Source organism: Schistocerca piceifrons, chromosome X (assembly GCF_021461385.2).
Source record: "Schistocerca piceifrons isolate TAMUIC-IGC-003096 chromosome X, iqSchPice1.1, whole genome shotgun sequence".
Classification (NCBI taxonomy): Eukaryota; Metazoa; Arthropoda; class Insecta; order Orthoptera; family Acrididae; genus Schistocerca; species Schistocerca piceifrons.
The window spans coordinates 818216613-818240136 of NC_060149.1; the positions used below are offsets into that span (position 1 = coordinate 818216613).

General features: G+C 44.8%; 1 protein-coding gene and 1 pseudogene across 1 annotated transcript in view; both read right to left on the reverse strand.

Annotated features, from left to right (window-relative positions):
* LOC124721679 (dystrophin-like) overlaps positions 1-23524 on the reverse strand; it is a 286684-nt gene that overhangs the window by 190476 nt on the left and 72684 nt on the right. The window lies entirely within an intron of this gene.
* On the reverse strand, positions 19250-19367 carry LOC124723462 (annotated as a pseudogene).

Below are 23524 nucleotides of genomic sequence, written 5' to 3' on the forward strand. Positions count from 1 at the left end.
ATACATCCCTATTGTAGATATTGAACAGAAAATGAGACAAAATAGTTTTTTGCAGCAAGTCAGTATTCGTTATCCGCGGTCCAGTTGTTTGTAGACTACTCCTGATTATGATTTGTCGGTACAATAATAACTGTTGTAGACGTTGAGCAAATCTTTTGGGCAGACCATAGTCAATCAGCTTATGTGATAATATCGGTAGAGATTCATTATACACCCCTGGAAAATGGAAAACGAACTCCACGATTTCGTCGCTCCAGCAGGGCAACACATTCTGGAGGACATATACAACACACGATCGCACAGATAGAGCCATAAGCACGTGAGTACGGTCAACAGAGCGTGCACGATGTCAGCGTTAGTACCGTGTATACCCTCCTTTTGCTGCAATGCAGGCTGCAATTCTCCCACGGAGACGATCATAGAGGTGCGGAATGTAGTCTTGCGGAATGGCCTGCCATGCAGTTTTCACCTGGTGCCTCAGCTGGGCCACAGTTCGTGCCGGCCGTGCATCCACGCAGGAAGATATTTCATCCGGTCCCGAACATGCTCAAAGGGGGACAGATCTGTGGATTGCGCTGACCAGGGTAGTTGACGTACACCTTCAAGAGTGCGTTGGGTGGCACGGGATACATGTGGACGTTCACTGTCGTGTTGGGAAAGCACATGACCTTGCCGGTCCACGAACGGTAGCACGATGAGTTGGATGACGGTTTGAATGTTCCCTCGACAATCTCATGAGAAGTACGGCCAGTGTAGGATACTGCTCCCCCACACCATGATGCCGTGTGTTGCCCCTTTGTGCCTTTGTCGTATACACTCCTGATTTTGGCACTCACTTGCACGATGTTACACACGCGTACGACCATCACTGGCACCAAGCAGAAGCGACTCTCATCACTGAAGACGACATGTCTCCATTCGTGCTTCCATAAACGCCTGTCGCACCACTGGAGGCGAACTGAACGATGTTGCGGCACGAGTGGAAGACGACCTAACGGTACGTGGGACCGTAGCCCTGCTTCATGGAGACGGTTACGAATGGTTCCGCTGATATCCCTGGGGCAACGGTGTCCCCAAGTAGTTGTGAAGTGACGGTGCGGTCCAGTACGGCGACGGTCTTGTGCGTCGCCGCTGTCTGGACCTAGGTTGACGGGCACGTGCATCGTCTGCTTCTGTGGAGATCCCACGCCCCATGTGCTGCGCAATTCTGCGGTACGTCCACCCGACATCGCGCGGGCCCACAATACGCCCTCGCTCAAACTCCGTCAGTTGCACAAAACGTTAACGTAGACGCTGTTGCGGTATGCTAACAATGTTGCAGACACAGACGGAGCTCCGTATGCCACGGCAAACAGGTTGCCACTGGCTCTGGCGGTGACCCAACTGCTGCGTAGCTACCAACATTCCACGGCCGATAACGCGCTTTCTGGTGTATCCGCAGCGCTGCGCGTTTGATCATCGCTTGCACCGCCCTCTCCTAGTGTCCGGTGCAAGTATGGCGGGGTCTGATTCACTTGCGTCAATGTGTTCGATTTTCATTTTCCAAAAGTGTATATGGGGGCGATCAAAGGGTTACTGTTCGAATGACGTACAGGCAAAATCGCCGTGAGCACTGAGCCAATTATCCCACCGACGCACCAGGTTGAATATGTACGTTTGGTAAAACACCGTGTTCTACTATGTGAAGAAGTCCTTAACTGCCTGCTGCACATCCACGTTCGATGGAAAACGTCGACCCTTCGAGGCATTTTTAAGAGACCGAAGACGTGATAACAGAATGAGGAGAGCGTGTCTCCCATCTGAGTTGTCGTAACTTCAGGGATGTGGGGGCGTTCTTTATCGTGAAGCACCGCCACCCCTTGGCTACCATTCCACAACCGTGGTTTCCGACAGACATGCTACCCCGTACATATTCTTCATTCTCCGGTGGGTGTCTACCGGTGTTTGTCCTTCGGCAAAGAATAACAGCACGTTAGTCCAGTTTGGACGCATTTGGTAATAAGGTCGCCATAGTTCACGCTTCCGCATTTACCGGACGCACGTCGGAAAGACACGAATGCCACACTAACCCCTAGCCTATATTTCAGTGCTCATATATCCGCATCGGAGTCACGCTACGTTGTATATATGCTCCGGCAACACCCTCAAGCGGAAACCTTCCGATCGCCCCTTATGGTATGCTTTCGCTAAATCTCTGAAAATGGCTAACAAGTGTTCATTTTTCTTAGGGATTTATGAATGTCGGTTGTTAAAAGTATAAGAATCTCGTTTGTGTTCATTACTCTTCTCCAGCTTAATTGGTAAGGAGACAGAACGCCTGTCTTTTCCGCTCACCACTCCACCCTTTTTACTGTTTTGTGTGTGCACCTTAACAAAGTTATCGGTCTATAGGTTTTAATCTTACTACTAATCTTATTATTAATGGAAAGTAGACGACGACCAGAGGGAAATGGACAGATGGAGAATCGCTGTCTGTGCAAAATTAATGGGAATGGATGATTATCAATAGTCAAAGATAGTCTCATATCGAGACAACGAACATTAGATTCTGGCGTTGGTGCCACGTGCAAATTAGTAGTTTTGCTATTATTTCCTCCGACCTCTTGAGAGGTGTCAAGAGTGTGTCTGTACAGTATGAACGGTTGTGGTGAATGCTGACACTCGTAACCTGTACAATAGTCTCTCGAGTTATTGTGGATGAGTACAAGATGAAGTGACGGGAAGTTATGAAACCAGACGGAACACATGTGACGAAGAATTCTTTTACTAGCAGGATTCTAACAGGTTACCTATAAACCGACCCTGGCTATAGAGTGGGGTGCGTGGCACCCTGTAGCCAATGGGAAATTGATGGCAGTTGTACTAGAAAGCAGTTGCCTTCCAACGAAACCTTGCCGTCAAAGCAAATAACATTTTATTTCAAGTTCAAGACTTAAGCAGAAAGTGTTGACTTACGGAACGGTTAAACAGGGTACCAAAACATAAGAATTCTGCAACATTTTGCTTTTACGCATTTATACGTTATCAGCTCAAAGACAGGAAGTGAGATGTAACTGGCTGAAGACAAAATTCATAGAGGCTAGTAAATCAAAGCAATCTTTATCCCAAAAACCCAAGCGAAACCAGACACACGAGTTAGATGAACGCAGTGCGAACTGTCTGTGCCAGACGCAATATAATTTTTTATAAAAGGAAAACGATAAAACTTTACTCAAAATGTGTTACTTGTACGTGACTCGCTTATCACGTAGAGATGTTGATGTGGATATAAAACGAGTATAATGAAAAAAAAATATATTAGAAGTCCATATGAATTAACGAATTTATACCCTAGAAGTGCCGTCCGATATAAAGTTCCACGTCGTCGCTCAACGATTACAATGAGAAAAAAGGTTCAAAATGGTTCAAATGGCTCTGAGCACTATGCGACTTAACTTCTGAGGTCATCAGTCGCCTAGAACTTAGAACTAATTAAACCTAACTAACCTAAGGACATCACACACATCCATGCCCGAGGCAGGATTCGAACCTGCGACCGTAGCGGTCTCTCGGCTCCAGACTGTAGCGCCTAGAACCGCACGGCCACTCCGGCCGGCAGAGGAAAGGTATCACATCCCAAATGAAGCGGATAAAATGATATTTCACCGCCAACTAAGTGGTTCAGCTGCTCCGATAAAATTCAGTACATACAAAAAAAGCTTAAAATGATAAGCTATAGTGTTTATCTAAAGGAATCTTACTTAGAATTTGAGAAATGAATATCGCTTGGGCTAATTTTATATACTGTAGGCGACTACGAATGTCACAATTTTGCAACTATCTTAATTTAAAATTAAATAACTTCCTTGATTAAACTATGTATCACTTCATTAATGCACTCAGTAATGTGAGGGAATATGCTTTAAAAAATTAGATCACGTTCTCCTTTTTGTGTTGAGATCACCTTCTCTTCGCTGTTCTTTCAGCATTTAACAACGGTTGCTATCTGCAGCATCACACATGTATTAAGTTTTTGGATCCATCTGCGCACGTAGTTTGTTTTCATATGAGTTCTAGTGCACATTATTGGAAAATAGTGTGAAGATAATTCTAGTTGGCGAGTCGTTCTTGGGGGTGAGGTGGGAGTAGCAAGTGGGCCAGGAGCAGAGGTGATATAACCCACTTGCTAACTTACTAAAACATGTATTTTGCATTGTTTCACACACAAATATCAAAATTAACAATGATAAATTTGGAAGAAATCTATCTGCGCATCACGTTCTAAACTGTGCATTTTGTTATCACACATAGATCTTCAAGGTGTTGAAACAGGCACCGTACGTAAGTCAAAATATTATGCAGAAATATAAAATTCGTGTATAGGGGATAAAGGCAACGAATCGATTTATTTATTCGTCAAACAATACGTTAAAACGTACAACTGAAAGTAAATACCGTTTCGAAAAACTGTCTGTGTGGAAGCAAACAAAAAAGTAGGCGCCGATAAAGTTTACGGGCGACAGCACGACAGGAATTATCACTAGCGCGCTCTAAGCGCCATACGTAAGCACCATCACTGTGTAGCACAGCTTCGCGCATTTGTATTTCCAGAACTAGCTACGCTTTCGCTGCGAGCACAGGGGTTTTTGCCGCGTACACATGTTATGGAAATGCGAGGCGAGGCATTGTATAAATACCTGTTCCTAGCGAGGACTTGCTGACGACTGCAGGCAGCAAAATAATGCAACAGCCTGCTGCGGTCGGACGACAGAGCGACAAAAATGTGCATTAAAAACACAGTTTTCGTCCAACAGTACTGCAATGACTTCAGCTTCACTTCTGCTTCCTCGGGAAAAATAAAATAAAATCGGCAACTATATCCAACAGCGCGCCACCAGGGCATTCCCGGTTTACAAAATGTTCCTCCTATATTTAACCTACACGCTGTAATTGTACATCTGTGAGTCAACAGCTGTGTCAGAAACTGACGTAGCTCTCTCTCCCAGCTAGACCAACGAAGAGAGAGATACGCCGTAAGCACCAGTAGATTTTATAGGAATTTTCTCTAGTGTTTCGGCAGATATTTGCAGTTTCGTTATTGCATTCCGTACCTGGTTTCAGCTCAGACAACTAGTGCTAGTCACATATTTCGTGCAAAACCCAGTGACAACAGAAAGCGTTGGTCTGTTTCCCAGCACCAACAAAATTATTTTTTAATCGGGATTTTACTTGTCTATTCGATAGAGCGCTTCCAAATTTGTCTAGTCCAATATTTATTTTATTGATATGTATTAACAGGGACACTAAAACATGAAGAATAAACAGTAATCCAGCAGCGACTGAGTAGCGCCGGATGGTTGGCGGTAGTAGTCAGTTGCCGGCCCGGGTGACCGAGCGGTTCTAGGCGCTACAGTCTGGAACCGCGTGACCGCTACGGTCGCAGGTTCGAATGCTGCCTCGGGCATGGATGTGTGTGATGTCCTTAGGTTACTTAGGTTTAAGTAGTTCTAAGTTCTAGGGGATTGATGACCTCAGATATTAAGTCCTATACTGCTCAGAGCCATTTGAACCATTTAGCAGTCAGTTCGCGCCAGGCCAGTTTAGTTGCTGCTAGTGTACAATTTATGCTTCGTGTTTTACTGCCCCTTTACATACGTATTGATAAAATTAATGTCGAAATAGACTAATCTGGGACCACTCTATCGAATCGGCACGTAAAATTCAGCAATACAAATAATTTTGTCTGTAAAGGAAAACAACTGACGCTTTCTGTTGGCACTGGAGGTCGCATGTAAAGACGTGATGAGCACTAGTTCTCTGAGCTGACTCCAGTTACACAACGCAAAAACGAAATTGCAAATACCTGCTGAAACATCAGAGAAAGCACCTGATGACTCTTACGGGTCACCTTCTATATACACACATTGGAGGCCATTAAATATGCAACACCGTGGAAGGGGCATGCCACGAATGTAAAACTGCGCTAAGTTTACTGCATCATTGAATACGCAAATGATTAGGATTTCAGTGTAACGGCAGGAAGTAGGTGAGATTAACGCCACCTGACGTACATTCCGTAAATAAGAAAAGATTACGAGAGGGTTTCTGATCCAGAAATCGCATTTGAATGTAGTTTGTTTCCGAGAAGATCCTATTATGCCTCGTGAAAAAAGGTGAAGCGTCTACGAACACGTTTCGTAATTCAAGAGCGCCAGGATTGTGGCTTGTCGTGACAGGTTTTTCATTCCACCATATTGCTGCTGGGGTCCTAACGACCGTCTTCTGCATATGGAACAGATGGATTCAGGAGGGCTATACTCAGTGTCTTGCCGGATCTCGAAGGTCCCATGCAACTAGTGTCCGAGAGGATGGAGCTTATTATTTGCTAGGGCGTGTAGGATCGTACAGCCCTGACACGTTTCTCGAGTGAGGAAATGGCTTTGTTTACAGCAAGAGAGTAACCAGACGGTCAGCGTGACGACTTTTGAGCACCACGGACTATTAGCAGGACAGCACTGTTGTGGCTCCTCTCGATGTGGAAGCAGAGGTAAAGAACGATGACAGTGGTACACCTAGCGACAACATTTGGACATCGATGTGGCGGCAGGTAGTTTTATCAGATTAGTCTCGATTCTACGCAGGGAATGACTATGGGCGTATTCACGTGCGGAGGCTCCGAGGAAAATGAACGTTGCCAGACTACATTCGTTATCATAATACCAACAGCTGGCACGGTGGCATCGGGTGCCATTGAGTTCACAGCACGATCGCCCCTGGCTGAAAACAGCACATAATTTGGATGTCAGTCGTTACATTTCGGACATGTTAAGACCAGTGGCTAAACATTACTTTCGATGTGTGTCTGACGTGGAACACCCACTGTGATCAACAGGATGCTAAAACCACCACTCACCCGTTACGAGGAAGTGGGAGAATTAAATGTGATTCGACAAGCAGCCCGGGCGAAGGCATGCAACGACCGTGATGTTACTGAACTTTACAACAAGCTAAATTAAAAATATGTGCCAAGAAAGAGGCAATAGGTCAGAGGGCAAGAGGTTTGTTGCTATGCCACACAATGGCGGATTTTCCGACCGAATTGCGCAAACCACCATAAAAACTAAAGTAAAAACTGGATCTGAAACGAAAGGTACATCTGGTTCTAGGCTACGTCACAAAGCAAGTATCTAGAATCTGCTGCCTATAGGACCGGCTGCCGCGGCTGTGGTAAGTTTTATATTGGTCAGACGGGAAGGAATTTCAAGATTCGTTTTAGAAAGCACACATATAGCCAAAATAAGAGAGCATTCGGTACACATTTGGCTGGAAGAAATAGAAATCTTCGTACACAGAAAACGGCAGCCGGGATTTCCGCAGAATGAACAGAATGAGTTTAACCAGAATGCTCATTCTGATGTCTACTGGTCTGAGCAGCGTCGAGTGCTGCAGGAGAGGGCGCGTGGCCGTAAGCGCCGGCCACCAGCGGCAATGAGACTGGGAATTCTTCCGCAAGCTCCACCACCGGAGAACAAAAACTTCTTACAGAAAAGCCACGAGGCTCCGCCAGTGACAGTCCACTCCGAACGTGTTATCAACTATAGAGATTTTAATCAGGTCACAGTATTTTTAATAATCTTACACTTCCGGTTATATTTAATTGTTTTGTCATACTGAATGGTTTCGATTTATATTACTTTGCCAGGTTAGAAACCTCTTATTTTTACTCTTCACACGTTTTATATGCATTTTAAGTGTGGATTTTATTTCCATATATTGCGTGTCAGTTCCTGTTTTATTGTCAGGCGCTCTTTTTGCCATGTGAAATAAGTTAATTAATGACTACGTATAGTGCATTTTAACTATTCAATTTACGATACTGTTTACTCATGTTCCCCACCATTCGTGTACTCTACTGGCCTCACTTATTTGAATAAGTACAGGACGCACCCAGGTCATTACTAGCATTTACTAGGCTCCTGTGTATATAGAGTGAAGACACTTGCATCAGCATATTTTTATGGCATGTATGGCTGACTTGAACGACTGGTAATCGTGTTAGTATTCCTTTTTAATCTTCTTATGTGTCACAAGGCCTGTTGTAGAAATTGCTCCAGGTAATTCAACTTAGATTGCTACACCACTGTTTTTCTATTAGTAACAGATCTGAAGTTGGCAATGGCCGAAAGCAGTAATTGTGAATTGTACAGTTCACGTGATGAAGACGGACGGTTACAAATAAAGTGATCGCTGACTCATTTAGAGACTTTATGTCCTCAGCTGATAAATTTGAAGCAATATATAAAGTGTCCATACTCTTCTTGTTGCAACTGACAGTGGAATAATGCGCGCGATCACCAATTTTTTCAAGTGCTGTATGTGTGCAAATGTAGCACAAAGCCTTTCTCGATGTACAGAACAATATATCCCGTCTATCGATCGTTGTGATTTTTTGCTCTTTCACTGTCAACTATATTTTTAAATTCTTTCTGCAAGGAGTTGTAATGTCATTTCGTAGCAAATTTACAGTACCCGTCGAATATGCGACTGCATACCCACTCATCTTTGAAAGCTTGTGACGACAGATAGCTAGACTGCCTCTGTTTCTGCGAACAGCCACTGAGCTTGTGAACGTCCTTCATACCACGAGCAAATAGCGATGAGTTAACAGCGCTGACACTAGGATCCTGCCGCACTAAAGAGAAATGTGCCGACCGAAAAATGCCACACTGCGAGACTGAATGAAATGGCTTTTGAGACAGACCGGGCAAAGTCGAGACAGACCGAGCCTCAGCCCTTACAGCCCTCTCTGCTGCCACGGCCAGCCCTCTTTTAAACCATAGATACAAAGGCGCCAGAGACGTTGACCGAAGGCAAAAAGTACTGTCGATCCATGATGGGATATCGATACAGCATTACTAGCTGCACTGGATCAAGCACGTTTCCACAGATTCATACTCTTTGCCATTAGTCAACGTCAGTGGCCCTTGTGGGATTAAAACGATGGAACGTGTAATGTAGCTTCACTCTGTTGCTTTACTCTGGAGACGGCCGAAAGGTATAGGGCAGAAGTGTTAGCGGGAGAATACGAATAAGAAGAAGAAACAGAGTTTATGTGGCTGCACACTGCAAATTTAATGGATCATGAACGTGGCTACTTACACTTAACAGAACTGAATTAATACTAACACAATAACAAGTTACATGATATACGCTGAACTTGTAAAAGACCATACAGAATTTATTCTACGGAAGTACTGCCACGAGTTCTCGTGTCTGCAGAGTAGTGTGCCGGTTAGCGTCGCTAACTGGTGTGCTGCGGGTCGCTAGTTCAAATCTGACTACCAGCAATTTTTTCTTATTTCGTATTTATCATTTCTGGACGCTTCTTGAAATATCTTCTATTTCTATATCTGCAATATCGAACAGTACTATATTTTGGATTATTCGATGTACGAATAAATAACTACACTCGCCACCCAAAAGGTCAGTTCTCTTCTGGTCGTTCAGAAGTGTGGCAGTCACTGGCGATCCCGCTTTCAGATTTGGACTCGAGTGTGGTTACGATATGACACTGTTTGGTGGAGATGCAGGGTATTTCATGGTACATACACGATGTGATCAAAAGTATCCGGACACCTGGCTGAAAATGACTTACAAGTTCGAGGCGTCCTCCACCGGTAATGGTGGAATTCAATATGGTGTTAGCCCACCCTTGATGACAGCTTCCACTATCGCAGGCATACGTTCAATCAGGTGCTGGAAGATTTCTTGGGGAATGGCAGCTGATTCTTCACGGAGTGCTGCACTGAGGAGAGCTATCGATGTCGGTCAGCGAGGCCTGGCACGAAGTCGGCGTTCCAAAACATCCCAAAAGTGTTCTATACGATTCAGGTGAAGATTCCGTGCAGGCCAGTCCATTACAGCGATGTTATTGTCTTGTAAACACTCCGCCACAGGCCGTGCATTATGAACAAGTGATCGATCATGTTGAAAGGTGCAATCGCCTTTCCCGAATTGATCTTCAACAGTGGGAAGCAAGAAGGTGCTTAAAACATCAATAAAAGCCTGTGCTGTGATAGTGCCACTCAAAACAACATGGGGTGCAAGCCCCCTCCACGAAAAACACGACCACACCTAGTTAATGGCGATGGTGTCTGCCCTGATTCAGAATGCTAGTATGTATACGACTATCGAATACTATAGTTAGATGGACATTTCAAACATAAGATATTTCAACAACCTTCCAGAAATGATAAATACGAAATAATAAATAACTGCTGGTGGTCGAATCTGAAACAGCGACCCGCAGCAGACCAGCCGCCAACGCTAACCACAACATAACAATGCAAGATCACACAATTCGTGGTAATGCACCAAAACTGTGCCCACAGCCAAAGTTCCGAAAATTACAAAGTTCCTCGTAGAAGGCATCATTCTGAAGGATGGAGCACCTCGTGTAATGATCCCTGATCGTGGTAAAGTTTTACAGTCGACACTAGCCTCGGACGTAATTTCACGTTTCGACATCACCCACACAATGACAACTGCCTACCATCCACAGACGAATGGTCTCACAGAACGTCTTTAATAAGAAGTTCACAGGTATGCTCTCAATGAATACTGATGTCGAACAGAAAGACTGGGATACAATAGTATCCGTCGTGACATTCACATTCAACACAGTGAAGTAAGACGCTACAAGCTTCACACCGTTCTTTTTGTTCCATGATCGCGAAGCCGAAATGATAATGGATACACTATTCCCGTTTCAACTGGACGACACTTAGGATGGTTACGCGAAACACCTCATGACTAGGACTGATGAAGCCAGAAAGCTGGCTCACATATGGAGACTGGACGCTCAGCAGTAAGACCTATAGCGCTATAACGCCAACCACTCTCCAGTGAGGTACACCCCGGGATGGTTGGTCCTTTGCAGACAGTGGGGCTATTGGAAAAGGTACTAAAGCGTTTCTTTGGACCTTATCATACTCTTCGTCGCTTGCCGAAGGTCACATATAAATTCGAGGATTATGAACCTTCCTTAGAAGATAAAAGCGCAGATACGTCGTCCAAGTCCTCCGTATGCCGCCCTACTGCAGTCCACAGGCGCAGGTGGGAGGTTCAAGGAAACTGAAAACGCACTCGACAGGGCGGATTAGGTTCGGTGCTGATCATAGAGAAGAGGATGTAAAAACACGACCAGAACTGGAGAATCCGCCAGCGCCGCCGTATAGAGGGTCAATGACAAGATCTAGCTAGATCGAAGGTATGGTCGTTTCCAATGAGGACTTCTGAAACAGTAAGACGCTGTTCCAGAGAGTAACGCCGCATGCAGTGTGGAGGTGAGCTTACGGGCATTGGCTGGTGTGCTGCGGGTCTGCTCAAAATGTGTGTGAAATCTTATGGGACTTAATTGCTGAGGTCATCAGTCCCTAAGCTTACACAATACTTAACTTAAATTATCATACGGACAAACACACACACACACACACACACACACACCCATGCCCGAGGGAGGACTCGAACCTCCGCCGGGACCAGCCGCACAGTCCATGACTGCAGCGCCTTAGACTGCTCGGCTAATCTCAAGCGGCTGCTGCGGGTCTCTCGTTCAAACCCGACCACCAGCAATTATTTGCTATTTCTTATTTATCATTTCCGGAAGCTTCTTGAAATATCATATGTTTGTAGAGTTTGTATATTTGAAATATTCGATAGTTGTAAAATACTAGCGTTCTGGAATATTCGATGGTTGTATAGGCCTAAATAATTACGCTCGCCAACCAGGATATCTGTTCTGTTCTAGCTGTAACTTCATGTTCGTAATAAACGTGCTTTCGGTTGAAGTGTTGCACTTCATTGACGACCCTGCTTTCGGAATTGGAACTGACAAGGGAACCTCCCCATCGCACCTCCCTCAGATTTAGTTATAAGTTGGCACAGTGGATAGGCCTTGAAAAACTGTACACAGATCAATCGAGAAAACAGGAAGAAGTTGTGTGGAACTACGAAAAAATAAGCAAAATATATACAAACTGAGTAGTCCATGTGTAACATAAGCAATATCAAGGATAGCGGTAACTCAAGAGCGCCGTGGTCCCGTGGTTAGCGTGAGCAGCTGCGGAGCGAGAGGTCCTTGGTTCAAGTCCTACCCCGAGTGAAAATTTTAATTTTTTATTTTCAGACAATTATTATCTGTCAGTCCGTCCGTCCGATGCGAGGTAACTGCGCCGTAGTATGGGGACGCTACACCTAAACAAACATCGAAACACACGTCGTCAGTCGACAACAGCGCACGGAAGGGAGAGTATTGCTGCTAACGAGGATCCCTCCCTGGCTGGCAGTTGACTGTTCGCTACTATGGACGAGAGTGCATTAAATACGTGAGATGTATTCCGTGGGCAATATGAATCCAGCAAATATAGCTCGCGACTTCAATAACAATCGCACGGTTTAGCGGTGCGGTCGCAAAACACCGACACTAAACTTATTACAATGAACAGAGACGTCAATAAACGAACGGACAGGTCATAGCTTTGCGAAAATTAAGAATGTAAACTTTTCGCTCGAACGAAGACTTGAACCTAGGACCTCTCGTTCCACAGCTGATCACGCTAACCACGGGACCACGGCGCGCCTGAGGTCAGACTGTCCTTGATATTGCCTATCTTGCACATGGACTACTCTGTATTTTTGCTTATATTTTTCATAGTTCCACACAACTTCTTCCTGTTTTCTCGATTAATCTGTGTTCAGTGTTTCAAGGCCTATCGACTGTGCCAACTTATAACTAAATCTGAGGGGGGTGCGATGGGGAGGTTCCCTTGTGAGTATGGTTACGACATGAAAATATTAAAACAATATAAACTATACAGAGAAAAATGAAGGAATATTAAGATTTAACATCCCGCCGATGAAGACCTCATTAGAAACCCACACAGAGGGGTTATAAACAAAATTTTCCTGTCTACAGTACGACACAATTACTAAACGGTTATTGGTCTGAGCAAGGAGTAACGGAGACAAATATGTGCATTTAGGTCTGTTTCGTGTTATGTAATACGTAAGATGAATGCAGTCGGAGACGAGATAGTGAGATCTGCCGAAACAAATGACTGTTGTTTGAGACATTCGATAATGAAATTCTATCTATACTAGCGAAAACATGGACCACAATATGGGATTAACTGCACAATGAGCCTTTGATGCCTTGGGGAGAAAACGGCGAATAGGCGTTTATTCACTACCACTACAAAGAATTACTTCTAAACAGGACAGGGGACGAGATGGGAAACTGCTGCACGAGAAATGGCCAGTTCCTGCATCTGACAGGGCGGTACAAAACGTATCGACGTTTGTAACGAGTCCAATACGGTTTTTCGCTGAAAGGACCTATCTGGCTTCTCTCTCGTAATCTGATGCATTAAATGCATCAGAGAGATATGCACACAGCGCAACTCTATGACACGCTGGAGCTTTACGCTCTTTGACTGCATCAAGATTGTATTTGGCAGGAGAGGGCGAAAGTCGATGACAGTATCACTGGTTTTCAGCAGTAGTAGATAAAGATTTACCAGAAGATACAGAAATCACGAAATTAACCTAATCGACATACTCCGCGATGTTCTCATAGCTTCCGACAGTTCTTCCAAGTTAACGTCTTGTTTTTTTTGTGGTAATGTACTATGGGATCAAACTGCTGAGGTCATCGGTCCCTAGGCTTAAACAGTAATTAATCTAACTTAAACTAACTTACGCTAAGGAAAACACACACACACCCATGCCCATTGGAGGACTCGAACCTCCGACGGGGGAAGCCGCGCGAATCGTGACAAGGCAAATCAGGCCGCGCGAACCGTGACAAGGCGATCAGACCGCACGGCTACCCCGCGCGGCAGGTAATGGTTATTAATAACATTAGCATTTATTATGGACAATATTAATTTTTCTGTTACCGTGACTGACGTTGACAAAGAAATGGTTACAAATGATCTGTGATAATGTTGACTTTTTCTGGAAGTCTTTATCAATCTACATTCTATTGCTTCAGCTTCTAACAGGGTCCTATTCGTTAAGTTTTGGAACGCACAACTGCTTCCTCTACTGCCATCTTCTAGGTTGAAGGCAACGAGTTTCACATCCTCGTTACTGCTGCATAATGGCAGGTACGCTTATACAGGGTTCAAATGGTTCAAATGGCTCTGAGCACTATGGGAGGTCATCAGGCCCCTAGACTTAGAACGTCTTAAACCTAACTAATCTAAGGACATCACACACATCCATGCCCGGGGCAGGATTCGAACCTGCGACCGTAGCGGTGGCGCGGCTTATACAGGGTGTAACGGATGTAAGTGCAGTTATTTATATATGTGGTACGTTAATATGTATGTTATAGTGGAAGTGGAAGATTAGGGAAGGTAAACCTTCCCTAGTGGATCTGCACCATCACTAAAATAATCACTGAGAGCATATCACAAACCGAAAAAAAAACACATCCACTAATGAAGGTGAACCATCACCGTACTCGGCTAGGGAAAGTGTACAGCTTCATATTATCCACTAGTGAAGGTGTATCATCGCTGCTCCCGTGTTATTAACGGTGCGTCCAACAATGCTACCACACATCAGCATGAATATAATTGTCCTCAGCTCGTTATTGTTATGTTATACAGCAGTGCAGTTATGGTTGACAGTAGTGCAACTGTGGTTGACAGTAGTGCAGTTACGGTTTACAGTAGTGCAGCTGTAGTTGAATCAGTGTTGTTCTACGAACATCGTAGAGTGGAACGGGGAAATCTTAGTTATAATTCTGTCTTCATGGACAGAGAAAAGTAGGAGTCACTTACCAGCAAGGCTAAATCACTAAAGTATGGACGAAAGAGGGACGGCAACGACTACAAGTTTTCGAAGAGATACGATGTGTCGGAAGTGAATGGAGTAACCAAATTAATACAACCTGTAACTGAACACGGTAAGATTCAATACTATGCTTATGATTAAGAACTGTATGATAATCTGCATGATGATTATGTAATGCCTGGTCACAGTGGACGCGGTGAAATGCTTGAAGTCGAAGTTCTGTAGTGTAACATACAGGGATGTCCAAATTTATCTTAGTTTGTGTGAGCCTCGTCTACAAACGGAAAAATGTCAGAAAAAGGGAATGGTAGTGAAGCCAACGCTGTTCAAGAAGCTAAATTCCACATGTCAAGTTGATCTCATCGACTTCCAATCGCAACCAGATGGAGATCACAAATTCGTAATGATTTATCAGGACCACCTCACTAAATTCGTCGTTATCAGGCCACTGAAGTCCAAAACAGGTGAAGAGGTATGCCATAACATTATTGACATTTTTATGTTGTTAGGTGCTCCCTCAGTATTACAGTTTGACAATGGAAGAGAGTTCGTTAGCAAAATAATGAGCAGCTTAACTGAACTATGGCCAAATTTTAAGATTGTCCACGGTAAACCAGGACACAGTCGGATCAAAGGCAGCGTAGAGCGAGCAAATCAGGACATAAAAAATATGCTAACTACATGGATGCCGGAGCACACCACCACGGAGTGGAGCCGTGCATTAAGATTTGTGCCGCTAATGAAGAATAGCACTGTACGTTTTTGAATTAAAAGATCTCTGTACGAAGCTATGTTTGGCTGTCCTCCTAAACACGGTTTGTTTTCAACAAGTTTCCCTGCTAAAGCACTGATGAATGTTCACTCTGAGAATGACCTTGAAAATATAATTAATCAAATGAGTGTTAGCAGTGAGACAGGGACTGAAACGTTGCAGGATAATGATCACCGTAAATCTCCATTGCAAGACGATAACATACCAACAGGAATAGAGGTTGAGAACAGAGAGAAAGTAAGTATTCCTGACAAAAATGACTACTGCCTGACTGATTTAGACGAGTCAACTCGTGCTACTCAAGAACACAGGACTGAAGCGTACAAGTACTTAGAAGAACAAGCGCAAAGAGTGCGGCAGTGCTTGGATCGCTGCTGTCCAACAGTGGAAAAGGGCTGTACTGTGGCAGTTCCAGTTCCCGACTTCGATAGAGGAAGAGGAGATGCCAGGTCCATCTTGGGTGTCTCCCTCGAGACCACGGCCGATGGCTTCTACCGAATCGGGACGAGAGATGATGTGCTGAGCCAACTACACGCATGGTAATATATTGTTTGTTTTTAAATAATTATGGAAGGGACAATACGATATGCCACTGCGGCTACAACTGCAACATTTTGTTTCATGTCCCAGATCAGTACTAAGAATAATCTTAGAGGAGGAAGTTCCAGCAGAGAAAACTGTTGCTCTGAGAACAGTTGCGACGTCTCAGTCGATGGGAAACGGCCAGGGATTCTTCAAATGCAACTGCCAGCAAAAATGTCAGGCTGTGAAATGCTTTTGCAGAAACAAAAATGTGTTGTGCAACTCAAGGTCCCTTGGTGCACCTCCGTGCTTAAATCAATGAATTTTACATACTATGACTGTTTTCAAACTACAGGTGATAAACGCAACTTTCTAAGTACGACTGTTTGTTACTACAGCCATGGTTCACATTCCTTACCTCTTGGCAGTGAAGGTATACATTCACTAGTGATAGTGCACTATACCTAGTCAATGTCTATTGTTTCACAGAACTGGAATCAGTAATCCACTTTCCCTAAATGGGCCAGTGAAGGTTCACTATCACCACTTCCACTAAAACATGTACACGCATGATTTTGTTGGTTGTTCTTTTCTATGCATCGAACAGTCTTCCCACAAACGTCACATCACGAACTTTACGACCTGATGTTTTCTGCATGGCCATAACTCCAAAAAGTAAGTGGCCTACCCTCCAGTATAGACTAACCGTTTTGTGTCCATGTGTCCACATTTGAACACCTGACATGCTGCCCATGCAAAAATAAGGTACAATGGCTTGCTCTTGCCACATGAACTTGGAAGTACTGACCAACCTAAAAACGTGCTACTCGTAATTGATATAATTATTGTCTGCAAAGAAAGTAAATACTGATGTAATGTTGTTCAGTACATCGGCCTCAGACACCAATAGAAATGTCTGCACTTATACCTATTAAACCCTGTACATCCATGTGGTCGGCGGCCAGTAGCTTCCAGCGATGCACACTTGTTCTATAATTGAACACGTTTTCAGTCTCTGTCGAATACTGTTTTTCGAGGTAAGTTCGATAAGGAAAATTCCAACTATGAAATGGATCACATGTGCTTCTGTTAGAACTTGGTCCTTTTTAGTGGCCGATGTATCAGCAAACAATCAGTGCCTTACAGTGCAACACTGTGGATGTCCATCCTGTAGATTGGGTTTAAGGTGGGTTGACATTTCATCGTAGAGCAATGATCTTCTGGCCGACCGCCACTGCATGCAGGCAGCTGCTTCATCAGTGCCGATGATGCCATCATTCTGAAGGCAGGAGCCACGGAGACGGAACGCCATCTTCAACAATTTTTGGAATCCTCTGGCGGTAGTATCATCTCCAAGAACACCACTTTAATTACCTTCTCTCAGAGCGCTAACCTACGACGGCCATTATTAATTTATTCAGCGTGAATTAAGGAGAGCGCTATGTAGGATTACTGAGGAGGTGTCTGAACCAGATCGATTTCGTTTATCATTTCTGTGTCGCTACAGTCCGTGCTAGATGTGAAACAGGCTGGAAATAACGCTGGTCTCCCATGCCAATAAGTTTCACAGCTCTATTAATTGAAATAATTTTACTTTGAAATTCTGGAATGAGAACAAAACGAAAGTGAAAGCTAATAGATTTCTTCTACATTAAATTTTGAAAAAAAGAGAAGACGACGAACCTCCGTTACTCGCCTCTTGAAACAATTACATTACTCAAAAGAAAGAAAAGTAATCAGCTAACTAAAATGGGAAGCTAACGCTTCCTTTTATTTGTGTATCAAATTGTTGACAATTGCTTCGGGACATTGTGTAAATGGTAATGAATTACACCTATAAAAGGTCCTGTACCGCGTTCCACCTTCTCTTACGCTCCAACTACGCTGCGCAACATGATTAGAAGATAACTTATTCGAAACGCCGTAATTGTCTCCCATTGCAACGTAGAAATTGGCTCAAAGGTGGCTGCAACCCTCCTCTGTAACGGCGCCGAAGCGTGGCGCCTGCCACTTTGGGGCGTCACCCTCGTGCTCGACGAAGCTTCAAGCAGCAAGGTGTCGACACATGCGCAAGAAAGGCCAGAGCTGATATCATGTGAGCTGTAAGGTGTTTTTATGGTCTTACATTGGCATTAAAATTCGGCCCAATGCCACCGTGGACGCGTCACACGATGGGAAGGTCGCCACACACCCTCTTACCCGCATTTCACCCCTTCGTTTGACGCCTCAGCCACGGAGAACAGAACCGCGACTTCTAGTACCAAAATCAAACAGGTTTCTAGCAGAGAAAAAACATTTCTAACACACGACCGCCCAGAATCGACACGAAAATGCCTCAGGAGGTGTGAATGAAACCACCCCTTCCAAAGGGGTGGTTTCGTCCTCGAAAACGATAGTTTGCAGTGTCATGTACAACAGGACGACGTTCTTGACAGATTTTACACTGCTGACACCGCTTCCCCCCCGCGACGACATTTCAACCCGTTTATAAGGGCATCGGTAGGCTGGAACCATAACGAAGTGCTCTCATCCCTTTGGAGTATAGCGTAACTGTAAGTTTTGCTTTGGTATACACGATGGAGCCACTAGGGACAGTCAAAACCATTCGAGGAAATCTGAGCACGATCAGAAGCAGAAAAATGTTGTTTAGTCTTTTTCACCCCTCTGTGACGTATGTAAGAGGGGATGTGACACTGAAACGTACGTGAATAAAACGGCAATAGGTCTCTCTGAGGCCTCCCATTTCAGCAACAGCGTCAGTGCCACCCGCGCACCTTTGTTGGGCACTTTAAAAATGTCTTTCTACAGAGATATCCGTCTACCTAGAGGGTGACAATTATTGAACAATATGAAAAAAAACGTAAATTAGTTACAAACTACGGCGTGCACACAATTTATTTAACACGTAAAAGCACTCCGTCTTCAGGTCACAAGTGGCCCATCGGGACCATCCGACCGCCGTGTCATCCACAACTGAGGATGCGGATAGGAGGGGCGTGTGGTCAGCACACCGCACTCCCGGTCGTTATGATAGTTTTCTTTGAAACGGAGCCGCTACTATTCGGTCGAGTAACTCCTCAGTTGGCATCACGAGGCTGAGTGCACCCCGAAAAATGGCAACAGCACATGGCGGCCCGGATGGTCACCCATCCAAGTGCAGACCACGCCCGACAACGCTTAACTTCGGTGATCTGACGGGAACCGGTGTATCCACTGCGGCAAGGCCGTTGCCCTTATTCAACACGTAAACGTTACTAAATACATTCGGATTTAGGTTATGACATGTGCGATATGCCTGCCATCATTGGTGATGAAGTGGCGCAGGCGAATACCGAAATTCTGCGTGACCCGCTGAAGTGTCGAAACATCGATGCTGACGTTGACCTCTTAAATGGCTGTTTTCACCTCAGCAATGGTTTTGCTGTTATTGATGTACATCTTTTCTTTAAAATAGCCCCACAAAAGGAGTCGCATGTGTTCTGATCCGGAGAATAAGGCGGCCAATCGAGGCTCATGCCAGTCGCCTCTGGGTATCACAGAGCCAGAATGCTGTCCCCAAAGTACTCCTCCAGGACATCAATCTCCTGCTTCGATGGCGTCGAGCTCCGTCTTGCATGAATCACATCTCGTCGAAATCAAGGTCTCTTTGGGTACCGGGGATGAAATCATCTTCCAAAACCTTCACGTACCGTTTGGTAGTCACCGTGCCATCAAGGAATATCGCACCGGTTATTCTGTGACTGGAAATTGCACACCACAGTCACCCGTTGAGGGTGGCGAGACTTATCGATTGCGAAATGCGGTTTCTCAGTCCCCCAAACACGCCAATTTTCCTTGCTGACAGACCCAACCAACTGAAAATGGGCTTCATCGCTAAACCATGCATGCATGCATGCGCATACTAATTCCCGTCATGCCCCACGGCCAACCGTGCAGCTTGAACGTCTTGACGCAAACGCTTCAGAAGTTATGACGATTTTATTCAATGTAGTCCACAAGTTGTCACGCTGTATCTCTACCCGCCGACTAGACAGACAACGCATTCGCTACCTCTCTGATTTCCCATGCGGTCAGCAGACGCTAGTGTAGAGCGGGTTGCTTGTCCCGCCTGTGGGTAGGGATCGGTGAATAAGCATCTCTGGAGAGAGAATTTTAACAGTCCCCAACAAAGGTGCTCGAGTGCCACCAATGGTGTTGCCGAACTGGGGAGGGTCTTAAAGGTATCCTTTGTCATTTCATTCACGTGCATGTCAATCTTCCGTACACACTGCACAGGAAGGCGTGAGAAGTGAGGGATGAAAAAACAGAAACACCCTTTTCTGTTGCGGATCACGATCAAACTTCGTCGGATGGGTTTAAACGATCCCTAGTGTTTCCACCCTGTATACCAAAACTTACGGTCACGCTATATTCCAATGGGGTGAGGTCATGTTCAATGTGGATACAGCTTTGTCATGTCCGTAGGAAGGGGTTGAGTCGTTCAGAGGGCGCCAACAGTGGCAAAATTTGTCTGTTGTATATCGTAGCCGGCCGCTGTGGCCGAGCGGTTCTAGGCGCTTCAGTCTGGAACCACGCGACTGCTACGGTCGCAGGTTCGAATCCTGCTTCGGGCATGGATGTGTGTGATGTCCTTGGGTTAGTTAGGTTTAAGTAGTTCTACGTTCTAGGGGACTGATGACCTCAGATGTTAAGTCCCATAGTGCTCAGAGCCATTTTGAACCTTAGTGGTGGTGTGTTCAAAATTTTCCCTGGGTCACCAATTACAAATCAACATGATTTCTACGCTAGGCGTCGGGGTTCTGACATTCACCGCAGAGGCGTCAAACGAAGGTGCGAACTGTGGGTAAGAGTGAATCCAGCGACCTTCCCATAGCGTAACACGTCCACAGTGGCGTTGGGCCGAGGTTTGGTGACATTTGGTGCCAATGTGGCATCATTAAACTACCTCACACCTCACATGAACTTGTGGGCTCTGACCTTTTATTAGCACGTGTCGCCGAGCCCGACGGTGACGTAGCTGGGTGCCAAGCTTTTGCACCATTACAGAAAAAGGTTGTAGGCACCTCTGAGACAAATTTTAAACACATTCCACGGTGCTTGATATCGCATAACTAATATTTAACGCACCATATCTGGCAAGAACAACATATACCAAAAGAAAAAAAAACATAGTTTTGCCCACAAAGACCATGTTTTTGTAGTGAAATTACTGTCTCGAGCTACCCTCTCGCGTTTGCGAACCAAAGTGTTATTCAGTTGACACAGCAGCTACAAATTCTTACGAACAACACATTTCAATCTAAAGTGTTTACGTGTACAATAAAGCCATTCTTAATTTCCAAGGCGCTTCACCTCACTAAAACCTTTGTGTGTGAGAAAAATATGCGTAGAGAAAGAAGAGGTGAAGTATTTCATTAACTTTCCACGCATTTACTCGTATATAACAAACCTAATGATGTCTAATATGGTTTCATGAGAGAGAAGAATACCTCCAATCTCATTTCAGAAGAGACGTCTAAGTCGATTCCGTTTGGAAGAAATCAATACTGAACAAGGGTGCATGGCTCTTTGTAGGGAAGTGTCTACACGGTGCACACATCGTTCCTGCGGCATGAAACACAGGCACAGTGCTCATATTGTACGCTTCGGTGATGACCGTTCGTAATTAACGGAACAACGGAACTAACTACGCAGGCCGCTGCTGCCTGTCATTCATTTGCTCTATGCCTATTGCGTAATTATGGACAATACAGCAATCTCGACGTCATACACAGAACTTCATCAGCCGTACTGCAAACGATTGATCGTGTTCCTCCGACTCAGGGTCGTCCGCTTACACTAAAACGTGAATGCTGGATTCAAAGCCAATATGCGTGTAGTTATGACCAGACGCATACCCAAGCGTTTTATTCTCACTCTCTAACAAATTCGGGAGATTTTTAAATCATATGTGGATCGATCTTCGAGTGTGTTACAATAAGATCGTGTTTGGTTACGTCACTGATTATGTCACAATAGTAGGAGACAGAAAACAACTTCGTTGCAATAGGTTCTAGCGGACAGAAACTACGATTCGACTGGAATAGTCTTAGCATCATCGGCAACATCCTAACATAATGTAATTCAACAGTCGCTCATACATAGGGTTTTTATGACAGAGCACATACTTTTCGGTAGGGCTGACATATTGCCGGCCGCGGTGGTCTAGTGGTTCTAGGCGCGCAGTCCGGAACCGCGGGACTGCTACGGTCGCAGGTTCGAATCCTGCCTCGGGCATGGATGTGTCTGATGTCCTTAGGTTGGTTAGGTTTAAGTAGTTCTAAGTTCCAGGGGACTGATGACCACAGATGTTAAGTCCCATAGTGCTCAGAGCCATTTGAACCATTTTGAACTGACATATTCCTTAAATACATATAAATGCTTCTTATGAAAAAAACTACACGAATTACTGTAATTTATTCAGTCATATTTATGCATATGTGGTCAATTCTCTCTGATGGAGTATACTTTACTGTCCGACTAAAATTACTTGATGTGGCTCCGTGAACTTTCCAGGGGTCTACAAGATTCCCTGCATTGTGGGAAAGCCTACATTGGACAAACGATTCGTACGGTCCTGGATCGTTGCGTGGACCATCATCGCCAAACGCGTTGATTTCAGCTAGAAAAATCAGCAGTGGCTGCACATTGTCTTACTGAAGGACATAAAATGTTGTACGATGAGACACAAGTGGTTGCCCGTGCGTCGCGGTACTGGGACTGTGCAGTGAAAGAAGCCACTGAAATCCGGCTATCTAACAATATTATAAACAGAGATAATGGGTATCCTTTAAGTAAGAGTTGGAAACCTGTTCTGTTTGACATTAAGAAACAACGAGCCTTTTTTCTGTCATCAAAAACTGTCAATAGCGTTTGTTATCGATTTATCGTTTCCGCGAGCTTTCACCACCGGTGCGCTGTTGTGTCTGTCGCTACAGGGCAGGAGCCGCCGCGGCGTGTTTCATTTCAGTTCCGGCGAGTTGTTGCGACGGCCTACTCGGCTGAAGATGGCGGCCAGGTGAACCGCCAAAATATTGTGTCCAGATGACGGTTGTTCCGGCTGGAGACCCGACACGAACACAATCAAAAAATTACTTGATAGTTAACGCTTCAGGTGTTGGAGCTGGTTCACTCTAATCACAGCGCCCAATGTCATGCACGAACCGCTCACCGTTGCCAAACTGTCACAACAATTTCTCAGTCCACTTCCAGTTCCTTGTCAGGCTTTCTTTCTTGGTACGTTTGGATCCTGAATCACGGTTCTGGAACTTTTATTTCGTATTTCATCACACATGACAACCACACCAAAAGCAAAACACAAACACACACACACACACACACACACACACA